This window comes from Taudactylus pleione, unplaced genomic scaffold (genome assembly GCF_031769625.1).
Source record: "Taudactylus pleione unplaced genomic scaffold, aTauple2 ptg000390l, whole genome shotgun sequence".
Taxonomy (NCBI): domain Eukaryota; kingdom Metazoa; phylum Chordata; class Amphibia; order Anura; family Myobatrachidae; genus Taudactylus; species Taudactylus pleione.
Window position 1 is genome coordinate 232,658 of NW_028284791.1, and position 18,092 is coordinate 250,749.

The window sequence follows — 18,092 nt, forward strand, 5'->3', positions numbered from 1 at the left end:
TCACTGCGGTCTGCCCTACACTTGGGACCCGGGGGACTAGCAAGGCTAGTTCAAGCCCCTTGGGTAGTCGACCCATTGGCTGCTGGTGGCACTGCCGGATGGCGCCCCCCCTTTGGCTGGTGCCCCTGGCGAGTGCCATCCTAGCCAATGCGTAGATACGCCCCTGTGTATGTATATTTTTGTGTAACAGTATGTATGTGTGTGACTGTGTGTATATGTGTGACTGCCTCTCCTCCGCACCAATGCCAGGGTCACCTCACCCAGCAGGAGGCAGTGATGGCAGCTGTGATTATTATCCTGCTGTGCCCATGTCACACTGCTACACCCAGATACCACTGACCGCCAGCATCCTACCCCCCTCCCCCCACATGCCAGGGAGCACCTCACCCAGCCGGAGGCAGTGATGGCAGCTGTAATTATTAGCCTGCTGTACCCATGTCACATTGCTACACCCAGATACCACTGACAGCCAACATCCCACCCCCCTCCCTCCATATGCCAGGGGTCACCTCACCCAGCAGGAGGCAGTGATGTCAGCTGTAATTATTATCCTGCTGTGCCCATGTCACATTGCTACACCCAGATACCACTGACCGCCAACATCCCCCCCTCCCCCACATGCCAGGGGTCACCTCACCCAGCAGGAGGCAGTGATGGCAGCTGTGATTATTATCCTGCTGTACCCATGTCACACTGCTACACCCAGATACCACTGACCGCCAGCATCCCCCCCTCCCCTCACATGCCAGGGGTCACCTCACCCAGCAGGAGGCAGTGATGGCAGCTGTAATTATTATCCTGCTGTGCCCATGTCACACTACTATACCCAGATACCACTGACCGCCAGCATCCTACCCCCCCTCCCCCCACATGCCAGGGGTCACCTCACTCAGCAGGAGGCAGTGATGGCAGCTGTAATTATTATCCTGCTGTACCCATGTCACACTGCTACACCCAGCTACCACTGACCAGCCAACATCCCCCCCTCCCCCACATGCCAGGGGTCACCTCACCCAGCAGGAGGCAGTTATGGCAGCTGTGATTATTATCCTGCTATGCCCATGTCACACTGCTACAGCCAGATACCACTGACCGCCAACATCCCCCCCTCCCCCCACATGCCAGGAGTCACCTCACCCAGCAGGAGGCAGTGATGGCAGCTGTGATTATTATCCTGCTATGCCCATGTCACACTGCTACATCCAGCTACCACTGACCAGCCAACATCCCCCCCTCCCCCCACATGCCAGGGGTCACCTCATCCAGCAGGAGGCAGTGATGGCAGCTGTGATTATTATCCTGCTATGCCCATGTCACACTGCTACACCCAGATACCACTGACCGCCAACATCCCCCCCCTCTCCTCCACATGCCTGGGGTCACCTCACCCATGTCGAAGACTAATTTACATAATTCCATATTTACATATGCTTTATGCTGTATAATGAAGCAGTACATGAGATTTAACAGGGCATTGGTACTTCCATTTTGTTTCTCTGTCCAAACTTAGTTTTAAATGGAAAGGAGTGTGATGTGTTTAAGGCCGCACCCGAGGGAAACTGTTTATCTAACACTGTGAAGAGATCATGCCCATATATGTGTCCTTGTGCTGGGGAAACTATTCAGACTAAATATGGGATGCAGTATTCCATGAGTATCACTCAAAAGGAATTCAGTTTCGAGTCTGATTCTTAAGGAGGAGTTAACAAAAATAAGCTTTGTCTATTAACTGATAATGGTAGTGGGCGTTAAAGGGGCGTATAATCTGAATATTGTAATAATGTATAAGTATTGTGTGACAATGTCAATCGTTGTTATTCCTGCATTATAACCCTGGGAGAACATGTCCCAGTTAAGGGCTTGATCTAATTATTTAATTAATTAATAAAATGACAAATTCTTAAGTATACTGGTTTGGAGAATATTACTTATTATGGAACAACACCTGTCAAAGGTAATGTTAGACAGTTGGAGGCACTGCTGAGATTAGAAAACTGTAGATACTTCAGCTATATTAGAAGGGTCTAATAAACATGATCCTATATACTTCCTATGTTCAGAGCGGGATTGTAAACTTTTGTAATGACAAACTGTTTATCTTGTACTTTCAATGTTTTCAGAGTGAGAAGCTGTCTGTCTGTGTAACTCTGTGCGTCAGTGTGAGTTTCACTCTCTCTATACCCCTCCCAAATCGAGAAGCTGCACGGAGGAGGAGAAAAAAAAAAAATAATAATACAGTTTTGTTTCAGACAAATACTTTAACTATCTCAGAGCATGAAACTGTGTCTGGATTCTTACATCTTAGGTTTCTTTTGTACCTCAGCCAGGGTACTAATAAAAGAAGGTTATGAAACATACTTTTTAGTATATACGCAGTATCTACATAATGTTTTAATAAAGCAAAAGGATATATTCTGGAAAAGTTTACAAACAGTTTACAATGTTTGCAAAATAATCTGCAATTTTTTATGATCTTACAGATGACGCAGTCCTTATCTAACAGTGATCTGTGGTTATATTTAAAGTTATTTTAAACTTCAATAAGAGCTGCTAACAAACAATTATGTTTCTTTTGCAGAAGCAAGTTGAAAGTTTAATGGGAAAAAAATCCAACTATAAACTGATAATTTTGAATATACAGGACGTTGTTTACCATCAGCTCGAAGACATTTATATCCTTAAAGGGTGGCATTAATTGTTAAGTTGAATTGCATCTATTGGTTTTACATACTGGTATTCAGATATTTAATAATACTCAACTTAAACATGTTCCTATAGTCAGATTTTCTCAATGGGAGATAATATGTTAGACTCATATCAATCTTACATATGTCATGATTTCAATTGTGTTACATTGATCTTCTTTATCCTCAACAGGGGGGAATATGGTTGATTATGGTTAATGGTGAGGAAAAAGGAAGACAATGAACATGTTTGCAATAATGAAATATAAAAATATTTTTCAGTAATGGGAAGTTTCATTAGATAATCTTGACTTAGTTCTCTTTACTGATGATAACTGTGACAGACGGATACATAATTTTTTTTTTGGTTACAGTGAATGCATTACAGTGACTACCACATTCAACGTAGTTAGCTGAATGTAATGTACAGTATTGATTGTAGCAATTGGAAGCATAGGGGTTATCGCATAGCTTCTGGGAACTACAATGTTACATGTACAAACAGTTAAAGAACTGAAAGAAGCGATATGTTTACTAAAAATAACTTGTAGTAATTAAGTGTCAGGTACAAACTAAAGAGATGGATATTATTTTCATGGGTAACATATGACAGGCTAGTATGAAAGGTAATTTTAAGTACATATGATGAGCCAGTTATAGAAACTCAGTTGATGTTGTTTAAGAATATCACATTTGACCAATTAAGGCAATATCAGGAAAATACTTCTCACAATGAGGTCAATGTCTGGAAATTAGAGCATTGTTACAAGAGAAGATGATAATGGGTATTTGAGTAGAATTGAAATTAATACAAGCCTTATAGAGATGTTCATGGGTTAGTACATTTAAGAGCAGATAATATGAATCACATTGTACAATCTTACGGGTATGCTCGAGCCAGAGATAAAGTGAAAATGTGAATGTTTATGTAATTCAGATGATAAATAATGAAGAGAAAATGATACCTACTAAAACATTTTCAAAGTACTATTGATAATTGATTTTATTCAGTTACCAATGAAGAAAAAAAATGACTTAAAGTATGTCGATGAGAATGATTTGAAGTATGTCGATTAGAAAGGAGTGGGGCATGTCGTTTAAGAGGATTAAAGTATGTTATTATTAAGGTTTCGGGATGTTGTAAAATATAGGGTTAGCATGTTCTTGGAGTTTTCTGAATTTATAGCTCCATAATGCTAAGAGAAGAGATTTTGGAGGAATTTGTATGTAAGGTATAGGTTGCTTACTGTAAGTGTTATTGAAATTTACAAGGAAAGTTTTTCAAATAAGTGAAAAGATGGGAATAAAATGAAAGTTAAACACAATGGTGTTATAAAAAACAAATGAGTTAAACATACAGAAGAGACAGGAATGGCATTGTTTGAAGGCCTACATTTGGTGCTTCATAGTAATAGAATCACACCTGAGCCTTATCTCAATCTCTCCGTTATTATTCATTTTTTTGAACTACAATCAAGATGTGTTACTAAACCAAAGACTGATTTGAGATTACAACATGATTTGACTGTTCAATATTTTATACAATTGTCTAAGCAGCTACAACAAGAAGACTTTCGGGGAAGCTCAACAGGATATTCAACTAACATCAGCATTTGATGCAGAAGATGAAATACAGTCTAGAGACTATGATGGTATGATGAGAAGTTTGTTACATTCTGGTTCCCTTACAGATCAATGGAATGGTCCTTGGCATGGCAAAGTGATGCTGACAACAGATACAGCTATAAAGGTTGCTGAGAAGGACACCTGGATCCATGGCTCACATTTAAAAAGGTCAGAGAGAGATCCGAGCTTAAAGGGGACTTATTCTCAGACTCAAGTGCTGATATAGAGACTGAGCTATAAAGACTGTGATATAAGACTATGAGAACTCTTCAATCAAGATGGAGATTATTGCTCACAATAGACTATGATATAGACTGATGACAACGGAAGCATAATTTTTCTTAGCTGCGTGATGGAAACAATCGTGTTTATTGCAACATTGAGACTTATTTTTATTTTGGAGAGAGGGCGAGCAAGGGTTCATGGTCTGGTATGACTACACATCCAGTAGTGTGGATGATGGGGTTATTCTAATAAGTCCTTTCCTTCCTCTTTTCTAAGCAGGGAAAATGATCGGTATCAGAAATCTGATTTATCATCTATTGAAAAGTGTATTTGCATTTACTGTACTAAACCAGAAGAAAGATGTATACTATGGTGTATGGATATTATTCAAAAGAGTATACAATTCTACAAAAATATTCATTGATGGGTAAAGTATTAAATGCTACTAATTGTTGAATTTGTGCCAGAACCATTCTTGAGTTGAAATATACTGAAAATACTAAGATAACTAACATAAAACCATGTGAGAATTGTGAAAACAGGTTGTAAACAGGAAAAGGGGTTACTGATAACTATAACTTGACAAAACCACTAATAATTATGTTATTCTCATATGTAAGTGAAAGTATTCCATTTTGTTTTAATAAGGAAATATGAAGCAGACTACACCTCAGATCTGAATAACTACAGGAACGTTTACTAGTCCAATACAAGTAGAAAATGATGAGTTATAATATTGTAATAAAACCTTTACTGTATACAAACCTTAAATTCCTTGCTATAATGAACAATGTAAGGAAGATTTTAAAAGGGCTAAATGCTTATTATGTACAATGTATTTTTACAATGAGACATTTGATTATACACTGCTAGGGATTAGTTCCAATATTGAGTGTTCCAAATAGTGATACAGATCATATAGTTCAGACATGTTAGTAATGCTAATTACTACCATATTTGGGTTTGATGTTATTTTCTTGTTACCAGATAATCTTTATTACCAATGAGGAAAGTATGCTTACAAATTATTGCCAATTAATTCTGAAGATATTTCCTTTTTAGGCAAACTGATACTACAATTTTATGTTATAACTCATAATAATTTGTGATAAGTTCTTTTGCAGGATGCCAGACGTTTTACAAGAGATATTGATCCAGTGAATAAAAATAAATTTCTCTGATTGATACTTCAGTGAGACATCATGTTGGAAACATCCTTACGTATGATAATTGGGGATATTTATATAATCAACATGAAATTATTGAACTGGACAAATTTATTGACAATGATACTGGACTTTATATGATAAGACATTCATATATGTTGGACATTTATTAAAAATATTCCGGAATGAACTATTACTACAACACCGTCATAATTGATTGCTTAATTGTGCAGACTGGAGGATATTATCGAACTTTTATACAAATCTTGAAATTCAATGATGAAATTATTTGATCAATAATACTACAGATGAAGAAACCATTATTATCAATTACATAAATGAGACTTATATTATAAAAGAAGAATTTCTATGAATGTATTATAATAGAGACTCTAAAGTGATTTATGATGATCATGCTTAGATACTAACTTTTGATTTTCAGGTTTACAAATGTTTTTTAACATGTTTTATGTACAGACAAAGTTTATTCTTGAAATCTTAATCCTGATTTTTTTGTAGTTGGCCTATGCTGTATTCAGATGGCTACTTTAAAAAAAAAAAAAAGAAAACATACAAGAGATGGAGATGAGATATAGCACATGTAATTAATGTGCTTATCTAAGGGTGGAGCTCTCGAAGACTAATTTACATAATTCCATATTTACATATGCTTTATGCTGTATAATGAAGCAGTACATGAGATTTAACAGGGCATTGGTACTTCCATTTTGTTTCTCTGTCCAAACTTAGTTTTAAATGGAAAGGAGTGTGATGTGTTTAAGGCCGCACCCGAGGGAAACTGTTTATCTAACACAGTGAAGAGATCATGCCCATATATGTGTCCTTGTGCTGGGGAAACTATTCAGACTAAATATGGGATGCAGTATTCCATGAGTATCACTCAAAAGGAATTCAGTTTCGAGTCTGATTCTTAAGGAGGAGTTAACAAAAATAAGCTTTGTCTATTATCTGATAATGGTAGTGGGCGTATAATCTGAATATTGTAATAATGTATAAGTATTGTGTGACAATGTCAATCGTTGTTATTCCTGCATTATAACCCTGGGAGAACATGTCCCAGTTAAGGGCTTGATCTAATTATTTAATTAATTAATAAAATGACAAATTCTTAAGTATACTGGTTTGGAGAATATTACTTATTATGGAACAACACCTGTCAAAGGTAACGTTAGACACCCAGCAGGAGGCAGTGATGGCAGCTGTGATTATTATCCTGCTGTACCCATGTCACATTGCTACACCCAGATACCACTGACCGCCAGCATCCCCCCCTCCCCCCACATGCCAGGGGTCACCTCACTCAGCAGGAGGCAGTGATGGCAGCTGTAATTATTATCCTGCTGTACCCATGTCACACTGCTACACCCAGATACCACTGACCAGCCAACATCCCCCCCCTCCCCCCACATGCCAGGGGTCACCTCACCCAGCAGGAGGCAGTGATGGCAGCTGTGATTATTATCCTGCTGTGCCCATGTCACACTGCTACACCCAGATACCACTGACCGCCAACATCCCCCCCCTCCCCCCACATGCCAGGGGTCACCTCACCCAGCAGGAGGCAGTGATGCATACTTACTGACATTCCTTTGCAGCTTTCAGACAGCTGCTTTGCAGGGAGGGGACCTGCTGCTCTCCTCTTCAGTGGGACAGGGCCAGACAATATGCACCATTAGGCATTAGGAAACCTCAATAATGGGTAATGGAACAAGTGGACTTTTAAAATGTGACCTTGGAGCATGATACTAACATTCACGGCAAGATGCACAATATTCAGAGACCTCTTTATAGACCCCGGGCCTGAAAAACCTCTGTAATATTTGCCCAGTGTTTTTTTTCTACCCCTAGGTTACCTGCAGTTTTGTGACCATGAGCCAGGTCTAACAACGTTCTTCTAATAAGCCTTTGGAACTACTAACTGTTCCACAATATCTTCCCCTTTCTTAGACAGTTGATACAAAAAATCCTGGCGTACTGCCTTGTGAGATATGACAACTGACTATCAGGGTCTACGGGTTACCTTCAATCACTTTACATTCTCCATAGCTTTTACTAGAGTAGGGTAATATAATTGCTCCACGGCAATATTGTATCACACATCAAGCCAGGAACCAAACCCACAGAGACTAGAGCGGAACCACACTGCGTTTCTATGTTCACTTCCACAGTAACTGTAATTGAAGAATCACATAGTGAGTGGTCAAGTCCCATTGTGCTTATAACGAAGCCTGACAGGAGATTGCTCTTCCGTAAGTTGAATACTGGGTCAAAGGTCCTGACTCAGCACGGATCGAAGGTGCACACGCAGTTCTGGTGCGAAAATATGCTAATGTCTAAAATCACAGTGCCGTTGCAGCACAATATAAAGACGCCCACTTCCCGTCTCTTACATCCGTAATACCTTGCAAGTCTGCAAAAAATATCGGTAACATCGGAGCCTCATGCACAGTTACACAAGATCAGACCTTGCTCAGAAATTTCTAAACTTCCTGCACGCAATTAGAGCTTCGCCGACCAGGCCCCCATCACACCCCCAAATAGTACTTCCTGTCAATCACTCTGCGATGGGACTGCGCACTTATAGCGATCCTTTTCCTGATCACACTGAAGAGTTTGCGCAATGAGATGCATGCGCAGAACATCGTCCATCTGCGTGCGTATTAGCATTTGTGATCCGTCCTGAATCAGGCCCAAAGTTCGATGCCTATCCAATGCCTAGAGTGGATGAACTCATTGAAAGATTAGGTAACAGTAAGATACTTGACCACTCTAGACTTAACCAAAGGGTATTGGCAAGTGCCGTTAACTGAGAATGTCAAAGAACAGACAGCTTTTTCTGCACCGGAGGGGTTGTTCCAATACAAGATGTTGCCATTTGGGTTACATGGGGCACCTGCTACCTTTCAAAGAATGATGGATAGGATTCTAAGGCAGTATGCTGCTGCTTATCTGGATGATGTGGTCATACATAGTCCTGATTGGCTTTCTCACTTGCCCCAGACTACAAGCAGTGTTGGACTCCATCTATAAGGCAGGTTTGACAGCCAACTCAAAAAAGTGTTGTCTAGGGATGGAAGAAGTATCTTGGATACACCATTGGCAGAGGATTGATAAAGCCCTTACTTAATAAAATTGAGGCAATACAAAATTGGCCACGACCCCTAAAGAAGATGCAGGTGAGAGCATTCTTAGGGATTACCAGGTATTATAGGAGGTTTATACACAATTTTTACAGCATTGCAGTCCCACTGACAGACCTAACCGAAGACAAACAGAAAGTTATGGTTAAATGGAGTCTTGAAGCAGGAGAAGGCTTTTCAGGAGTTTAAGGTAGCATTGTGTACCCAACCAGTTCTGATGACACCTGACTTTAACAGGGAATTTGTTGTGCAAACTGATGCATCGGATGTAGGGATAGCAGCGGTCCTATCCCAGAACAAAGAAGCGGAACAACATCCTACTATTTACTTGAGTAGAAGTTAAATGTACATGAGAGAAACTATGCTACAGTTGCAAAAGAAGCATTGGCATTAGAAACTCTCAGGTACTACTTGCTGGGAAGGAAATTCAGGTTGATCACTGATCATGCCCCTTTGAAATCGATGTCTGAGAATAAAGAGAGCAATGAGTGCAATACCATCGATTCTATGCAAATAAATTGATATCTAAGACTGCCATTGCCACAATACTTTGCTAGGTCTGCCCTAAATTGGCTTTTCTTTTGGGAATATTTGAGTTCAAATAATTTGCAATTATTCGGGACACTTGGAGCTTGTGCAGTTGCTCAACTCAGGATTAACATCTTTACCTGTGCAATTAGAGCAATCTACATATGTGTACTACTTGCACCGAGATATAATTGATTGGTACCATTGTATAATTATTTTTTATGTATTTTTTATATATGTTTGTTTATGTGTATGTAATAAATTGTGATTGATTCCTCTTTTATATATAAATTTGTGGTATTAAATTTTATTCATAATTGAATGCCAAGCGCTGTTGTATGTTTTTTCTTTTGTGTTTCCTCTGGTACAGATAGTGGCAACCCTCTAACAACAGCTGCTGGCTAATTGAACCCATTGATCATTGCAATATTTTCTCTTCAGCGCCGAAGGGAACTGTGTATTTATTTCTTTGGGTGCAAATCTTTACTTTTTCAGTAGAGCACTGGCCAATGCAGACGCTTTGTCTCGTGTATTTTGTTTGGGGGCTGCAGTTGTTACGCCTCACAGGTCGAAACAAAGAGGTATGTGATAGAAGCACTGGTAAAGTGATAAATGGCAGACATGCTTGTCCCAGGTTTCTAGCCTATGTATTTTAAGCCCCCAGGAAATGTCCTTTTCTGCTAAACACTTGATTAGAGTTTGGGCTTGTAGTAAAAGCTGGATAATGGGTCATAGGGGCGTGGGTGGGAGAGATGTGAGGGCTCTATCCACAAGGCCCAGTTTGGGTCTTCAGCCTGAGAACAGGTTAATTAGTGACTGCAGCTGTAAGAGGCTGATATAAGCTGTGTCAGGGGTTGGCTCAGTGTCTCACTACCTGGGGAGGACAGGCAGCAGGCTTGGGGTGAGCGGGTTCGGTTTTACTCGGTTCTTATCGCCACTTTACCGCAAATTCGGCTCGATTTTATTCGCTATCCAAAACACATGATCGGTGATAGCCAATAAAAAGATCCGAGTAAAACCGAGTAAAACTGAACCCGCTCACCCCTAGTTCAGAGATGTACTAACTGTAAGTATTGTGCATATGCCTATGTTTGTGGTGAGGGCATTAGGTCCTACCACTATATTAAGTTAGTGCCCAGGTGGACTAGGATTTATATTTGTTTTCTATTTTACTGCACAAATAAAACTAGCTGATGTAAGCTTGCATGAAAACCCTGGTTTGGTATGCTGTTTTCCTGGCTACTGTGTGTTTATCCATCTATCCCAGGAGAGGGACATCCAACCCTGATCTTATTACTGTATATACATATATATACATACAAGAACACTGTCCCATAGCCAAGGACAAGGGCACTCTCCAAAATCAAATGATGAAAAATGTTTTATTCGGGCATCATATTGACACAATTACTTGTTTACGTGGGCGTTTGGCAACACCTGCTGGACGTGTGCAGGCCTTAACAGGACAACTGGTCGATAATGTTGTATTATTACATACCATTACCACATTACCACTTTATTGGAAATTAATGTCCTGAAGAAGGTCCATTAAGGACCGAAACGTCGACAAATATTGGATGACATATTCCGAATATATTACTTAAAGTAATTGTGACAATATGATGCCCGAATAAAACATTTTTCACACTTTGATTTTGGAGAGTGCCCTTGTCTTTGGTTATGGGACAGTGGGCCTGATTCAGACCCGGTCGCTAGCAAGCGTCCGCTCGCTGCTGCCAATGTTTGCTAATCTGCGCGTGCGTATGCATCACGTGCGCAAACTACTCATAGCAATCGGGACCCGCTTGCTCACCCTGCAAAGACAGACCAGTGTAATGAGTGACAGGAGAGGCCGTTTGTTGGTGGCAACAGGGGCATTCCAGTGAAAAAAGAGGAGTGAACGTAGGCGTGCCTGAGTGACTCAATGCCGTTTCAGAGGCGTGCATAATTAACAGGCAGCGTCATAGTACGCATCACCAGCCTTTTTTTTACACTGAAATCCTCGCAGTGCTTGCGGTAGGGTAGGGGCAACCACAAGTGCTGCTATCGCTTACGATGGTCCTCGATGTACCAATGTTTTAATACACTTCCTAGAGATGACGTGCACTAATGGGCGTCCCAAAATACGCTAATGGGCGTCTGCATACACAAAGTGATCGCTCACCAAGACATAGTGGGTGTGCTTATGCCTCACCGTGCAGTCACCTGCCTTGATGTCGCTTAGCTGAATTTTCATATGCTGGGAGTGAGCGGCCGCATCTAGCGAGTGGCTCTGAATCAGGCCCAGTGTTCGTATACTTTGGGTCTGAGTGATTTTAGTGGCCAACCCAGTGACATAAAATGTTGGTGTAAGTGCAAGATTCGTGGAATATATATATATATAATATATATATATATATATATATATATATAATATAGTGGTCAGAGGAGTTGTCTCTCACCTGAAATTCCCATACTCCTGTGGGATCGGCTCCCTCCAAGGGAGACTAGAGTGAAGCCTGTCCAGTTTGCAATAGTAAGGGAGATTTGGAACTCACAGTTGCACGAGTCCAGCTACAACTCATCACTGAGCAGCAGAGGAAGAGTTTAAAACTTTCATCTGTCTGTTGCTCTGAGCACTGATGCTGATTAGCAGGCAGTTTAGTAGTCCTTAGTGTTGTAGTGCCAGGGACCAAGGGCTATGCTAGGAGAGCATGGTCAATTGTGGCTGCAAGCCCCCTATCTCACTGGCAACACTCAGAAAGCCTTTGCTAATTTGTCCTTGTCAAAAGTGCCATTCTGGCCAGGTCGGGTCTCACTCCTTCTGGGAAAGCGCAGCACTTCCACGAATGGGCCCTACTACCAGGGGTCCCTCTTCAGAAGCAGTTTGCAGAACTCTCTAGACAGGTGCAAAGTTGGCTCCAGCCAGAAGACTGCACAGCCGCTCAGATTGTAGAGACGGTGGTTATTGACCAATGTATAAGAACCCTAGGGCGGAATATGCAGCGCTGGGCCATACATGCTGATCCTCAGAATTTAGACGAATTAAGCACGTTATTGGAGCGGTATGAGACCACAGGAAATATGACAAAGATGCCAGAAAAGTAACCAGGTAATGAGCGACCTGTTAAGATGGCACTCATTGACCTGTGACTCTGCCTGTCACCCCTCCTCATGGAAACACCCCTGGAGATGCCAAAGTCATTTGCTATGAATGCAGAGAGCCAGGTCATATAAGGTGGGACTGTCCCAGAAAAACAGCCTATGGAGTGTGGGGTTGCTAGTACCCAGCTTTTTGTACGATGGTACCCCAGGATTCCAAACCCCGTTAATGTGAGAAACTGTGTTACTGAATGGCTGAGAACTCCCAGCTGTTGTAGACTCAGGGAGTGAGCTAGCCCTGATCTCAGAGGCTGTCGTGCCCAGGCCCGTAGAAAAGGTGCCAGGGTTAGTTAAAGTACTCTGTGTTCATGGATCCACAGAAAACTTTTCCCCGCTGTGAGTGAGCCTCACCATAAAGGGGCGCACTTATGAGGTGGTTGCCGAAGTTGGTCCTAAGTTCACCTACCCTATTAAATTGGGACGCAATTTCCAAGGATTTGTTGAGCTCGTGAAGGAACCACAGAGACAACGCCAATGTAAAGTCTCCAAGGCCCTACCATGGAAAAGGGAGAAGAGTGGAAAAGCACGGCCAGTCCTCTGGAGAAGGAACGTCTGACTCACCAGTATTAAGTGAGGATAGCCCCAGTCCGGAATTGGGATATGCTGCCGGCTGACATAGACCTGTGAAGTCTTGCCCGAGATCAACAAAACAATGCTGCCTTCGGGAATGTCATGGCTAGTGTCATAGAATTTAATGGTATCGTAAAAACTGCCTACCCACTGGAGGGCGCTCCTTATTTTGTCCTTAAAGCGGATCTACTATATAGAGTCAAAGTGGAGCAAGGGAAGAAGATTAACCAGTTGTTGGCAGGGTACCCAGGGTACATAAACCACTAGTGTTACGAGCCGCTCATACCCATCTTTGCTGAGGTCATCTCAGAGAAGGGTAAACACTGGAATGTTTTCTGCTCTAATTCTTTTGGCCAGGATTCACAGCTGAAGTGAAAAGATTCTGCCAACAGTGTCCCATGTGCCAGAAGACCAGCCCAAGGCCTCATTTGAGAGCATCACTAGTGCCAATGCCTATTGTTGGGGTACCATTTACCTGCATTGCAATGAATCTCGTTGGTCCACTGGAAAAATCAAAGCTGGGTAACCAATATGTCTTTCTGGATTACGCCACTTGCTATTCGGAAGCGATACCCTTATGAAATATCAAAACGACTACTATTTTCAAATAATTAATGCTCCTCTTTTCTCATCTCGGATTCCCTAAAGAATCCTTACAGATTAAGAGACCCCATTCATGTCCCAAGTAATGGCAGAGCTATGTAAGAAGCAAGGAATAGTACGTCTGCATACATTGGTTTACCACCCACAGATGGATGGGTTAGTGGAAAGGTTCAATAGGATGCTGAAGTCTATGATCTGCCGAGCTGTCCTAGATACAGTAGTAAACGGGAATGGGATGAAGTGCTCCCTTACCTCATGTTTGCTATACGTGAAGTACCCCAGTTTAGTCCTTTCGTGCTTCTTTTTGGAAGACAACCTAGAGGCGTTCTGGATATTTTAAAACAAAGGCTGGGAACAGCAGAAGGTGGAGGAACCAAATGTCATGGAATTCATTAGAATACTATATGAACGACGTATAAAATATCTCCTATCGTGCGAGACAATCTTTTTTTTGTAATCTTTTCATTTATAATTTTTGAAGATGTATACATCACAAATATTAACATACACAAAAAAATTTAATAATCAACTATTGATTTGTTACAAAAATACATAAAGCAAAAGAAAATAAAAATATACAGAAAAAAATAAAAAGGAGAAAAAAGGGGGGGGCTGGGTAGGATTAAAGAAAGGCAAACTATGGTATAGTTTATCACTTTCAGTAAATCAAAATCACTCCATTCCGGGCAACTGTCTATGAAATGCAGAGCACCAAGGGCCCCAGGTAGCAAATCTTATAGAGGCTCAAAGTTGGCAGAAACGATGTTTCTGTGCAACTTCGGAAATTTCATCCAGGTGACAAACTTTTAGTCTTAGTACCGACACAAGAGAGCAAGGTGTTTGCCCGTTGGTATGGGCCCTACGAAGTGGTGGAATCTGTAGTACCGGTAAATTACAGTGTCAGGCAGCCAGGAAGGAGACATGCAGAGCAGATATACCATGTCAACTTGCTCAAACCCTGGCGAGAAGAAAGTCCGGACCCTGTACTTCTCGCTAGACCACTCGGATATCGCACTGCCTCTTTGAGAGATACGTTGTCCATGCAGTGAAAAAGACTGTAGGGTGTCGCCCATCACCAAGGAATATGTGCGCTTCCCCAAAGTGAAAAGGGTGGATATGTGCTGAGGGGTTGTCTCTCACCTGAATTGCCCACATTCCTATGGGATTAGTTCCCTCCAAGGGAGACTAGAGTAAATTCTGTCCAGTTTGCAACAGCAAGGGAGATTTGGAACTCCAGATTTTCACAGTTGTACAGGCCCAGCTACAACTCATCACTGAGCAGTAGAGGAAGAGTTTAAAACTCTCATCTGTCTATTGCTCTGAGCACTGATGCTGATTAGTGTCCAGTTTAGTAGGCCTTCGTGTTGCAGTGTCAGGGACCAAGAACTATGATGGGAAAGCATGGCCAATTGTGGCTGCAAGCCACTGCTGACTACTAAGCAACTAAGGAACTTGTGTTTATTCATTTATTTTCTGTTATGTGACAGTGTGTGTCCAGGCCTATGCTCATGTAGGCTAAAGTGCAGTGTCTGCTGCCATTAAAAGACACTGCTTTACCAAGTACCTGCCTGTCTGGATTCCACATAGGCTTACCATAATATATGTATATATATCTATCTTTAAACTTGGACACTCATAAATTACACGGGCATATTGGCTAATTAAAACCAGGTGAAATGTAGGCTTGAAGTCAGCCAGCCAGCCACTGAACTTGTGTAATTCATGAGCATCCCAGTTTAAAGGGATAATATTGTGTGTGTATGTATGTGTATATATATATATATATATATATATATTATTATTTTTTTTACTGGTAAGGTCATACACTGTAGAATTATTTGTCCCAGGTTTAGGCCCATTTTGGATCCACAGGTCTTCTTCAGCTTGAGAATGCACTAATCAGTACTTGCACCTGTAAGAGGCTGATAAAAGTGTGGCAGGGTTTTACTTAATGTCTCACAAACCTGGGGAAAGATGCTTGCTTGTTAAGAGTCATTGTGATTTAAATGACAGTGAGTACTGTGCATATGCCTATGTTTGTGGTAGGGGCATTAGGTCCTACCACTGATGAGAGAGGGAACCTAGATGTTTAGTAAGAGCCCAGACAAGTTAGGTTTTTATTTAATGTTTTCTTTTTGTGCACAATAAACTAGCTTCGGCTAATTACACAGAAACCCTGGACTGGTGTGCTGTTTCCAGGAGAAGGTCCCCCTAAAGGCGGGTATCCACTAGCCGATTAAACAGTGATTGAACGATAACAACATTGTTATCGTTCAATCGCTCATTAATCGGGCACAAATCGGGAATGAAAATGTCGGAGACGACCAGCGATGCGCACTAGCTCTGGTCGTTTCAGACATCAATCATCGCCCGAACATGCCGGTCAATCTGCCAATAATGACAGATTGACCATATTCGAGGATGACGGAGGGTGCCTACACTGAACGTGTCAGATACACAAATATCCTCCTCATCCTGTTGCACTTCTACAGTAGCATCTTCACCTTTACTGCTACTCACATTTACATAGGCTTTAGAAATGGAGCTTCTCCACAATTACAGATTCTGAAATTTCAGACTAACCCATGGCACATGAGGACCTTCTTCAACTCTTCTCGGGGATCTGTGAAGTTTGTAAACAACAGTTTGTTCTTCAACCTTAGTGTTTTTTTGTGCACTGATTTGCCTGCTTTAAAAGTGACACATCTAGGGGTAAATTTACTAAGAATCTGGTCAAGCCAGCAATCTCAGGAGAGTTTGGGCATTTTTTTCCACTCACAAATTTACTAATGTAAAACTTTGGAGAGAAATCTCCTTTGCTACGGGAAAATACTGGAGAGTTAGCAATCGGCTAATCTAGAGAACCTTTTCACTAGTGAAGATAGGATTCAGGAATTTACCAAGATGAGAGTTTCTAAAGTCTTGTAAAAAATTGTGAAATCAATTCACCTGCCTGTGATCTGCGAGTTTGGCAGAAACATACACAGATCATTGTGATCCATGTATGTTTCTGCCTGTAAATAAACAATAATGGGTTAATTATTGATGTAGCCCCCCCCCCCCCAAATAAAAAGCATAACCAGCCCCAGACTTGTCAGCCAGTCATGGTTCCAAAAATTACAGGGAACAAAACGAGTACAGTTCCACCGTAATTTTGGAACCAGCACCAGGCTGCAAGGCCAGTCCTTGTTTTAATTATAAGGGGAAAAAAATGCGTAGGGGTCCCCCTATAATTAAAACCAGCACCGGACCCAAACCGACCAGGGTGTAATGCCACAGCCCGGAGAACCTATTACCGGGTCTCCAGGGCCAAAGCATTCTCACCCCAAGCCAGTAAGGCCAAGCCGGGGATCTCAGGGGAGATGGGGACCACCACAAGAAAGGGTCCAACCTCTCCCGGAACCCAGGCTTGGTCTGAAGCCCAGGGCTCTTCCCCAAACCCCTGGGCTGTGGGTACGGTGGTAATAAAGTGTATAATCACTATTGCATTTTACAGTGGAACTACAGGTGCCAGCATGCCTGCCCTTTGGCACTTGTGGAACTGCAAGTGGCCGGCACCCGTACCTCCACTGTAAAATAAATAGTTAAATAAAGACATAACAAACACCGTTTGATAGTACAAGTTTATTACACACATACATCAATCACACATACTTACCTGTACCAGCCGGTCTGTCCTCTTCTCCAAGTAGAAATCCATATGCATGGACCTGCAAAAAAGATAGTATACTCACCACCATCCTGGTGCTGCTCTCCGTAGCATCCAGGGTCTTGTTAAAATAAACGACTTACCCGAAACTATGCCGAAAAGATGTAAGTATATGCTGTTACATATACTTACACCTCGCGAAATTCCAGAAATCATCTGTAATTTCTCATAGGCCGCTAGTCAATCAGCGCCCGCTTTACATGTAGCGGCCACTCATTGGCTGGGACCCGCATGGAAGCTGCGTCTGCGGCAACTTAGACTTACTCAGAGGGCTGATGGCTGCTGGATCTGCGATCTATGGGCCTGATGGTGCCCTAGTGCGCATGCGCGAGACCCGGGAAGCAATATTGATTGACAGCATGCCCCCTTTGGTGGGCGTGCCGGGGGCGTGGCTGAAAGACGGGGGCGTTCCCATGGGAACGCCTACCGTCTGGGTCCGGCCCCACTGACATCACTAGTGATGTCAGTGTGAGTGATTTTGGCTCTGATAGAGCCAAAATCACTCCACTCCAGGGCTTGCGGTCAACGAGACCCTACCGCAGGGTCTCGTCGCAAGCCCGATGGTCGCGATGGTCTTGACCATCGCGACCATCATCATGGACGCTCGCATAAGCTGTGGGTGGTAACCCACAGCTATGCGAGCGTCCAAGAGGCCGCTCCAAGTTTAGGTAGGAGGGCC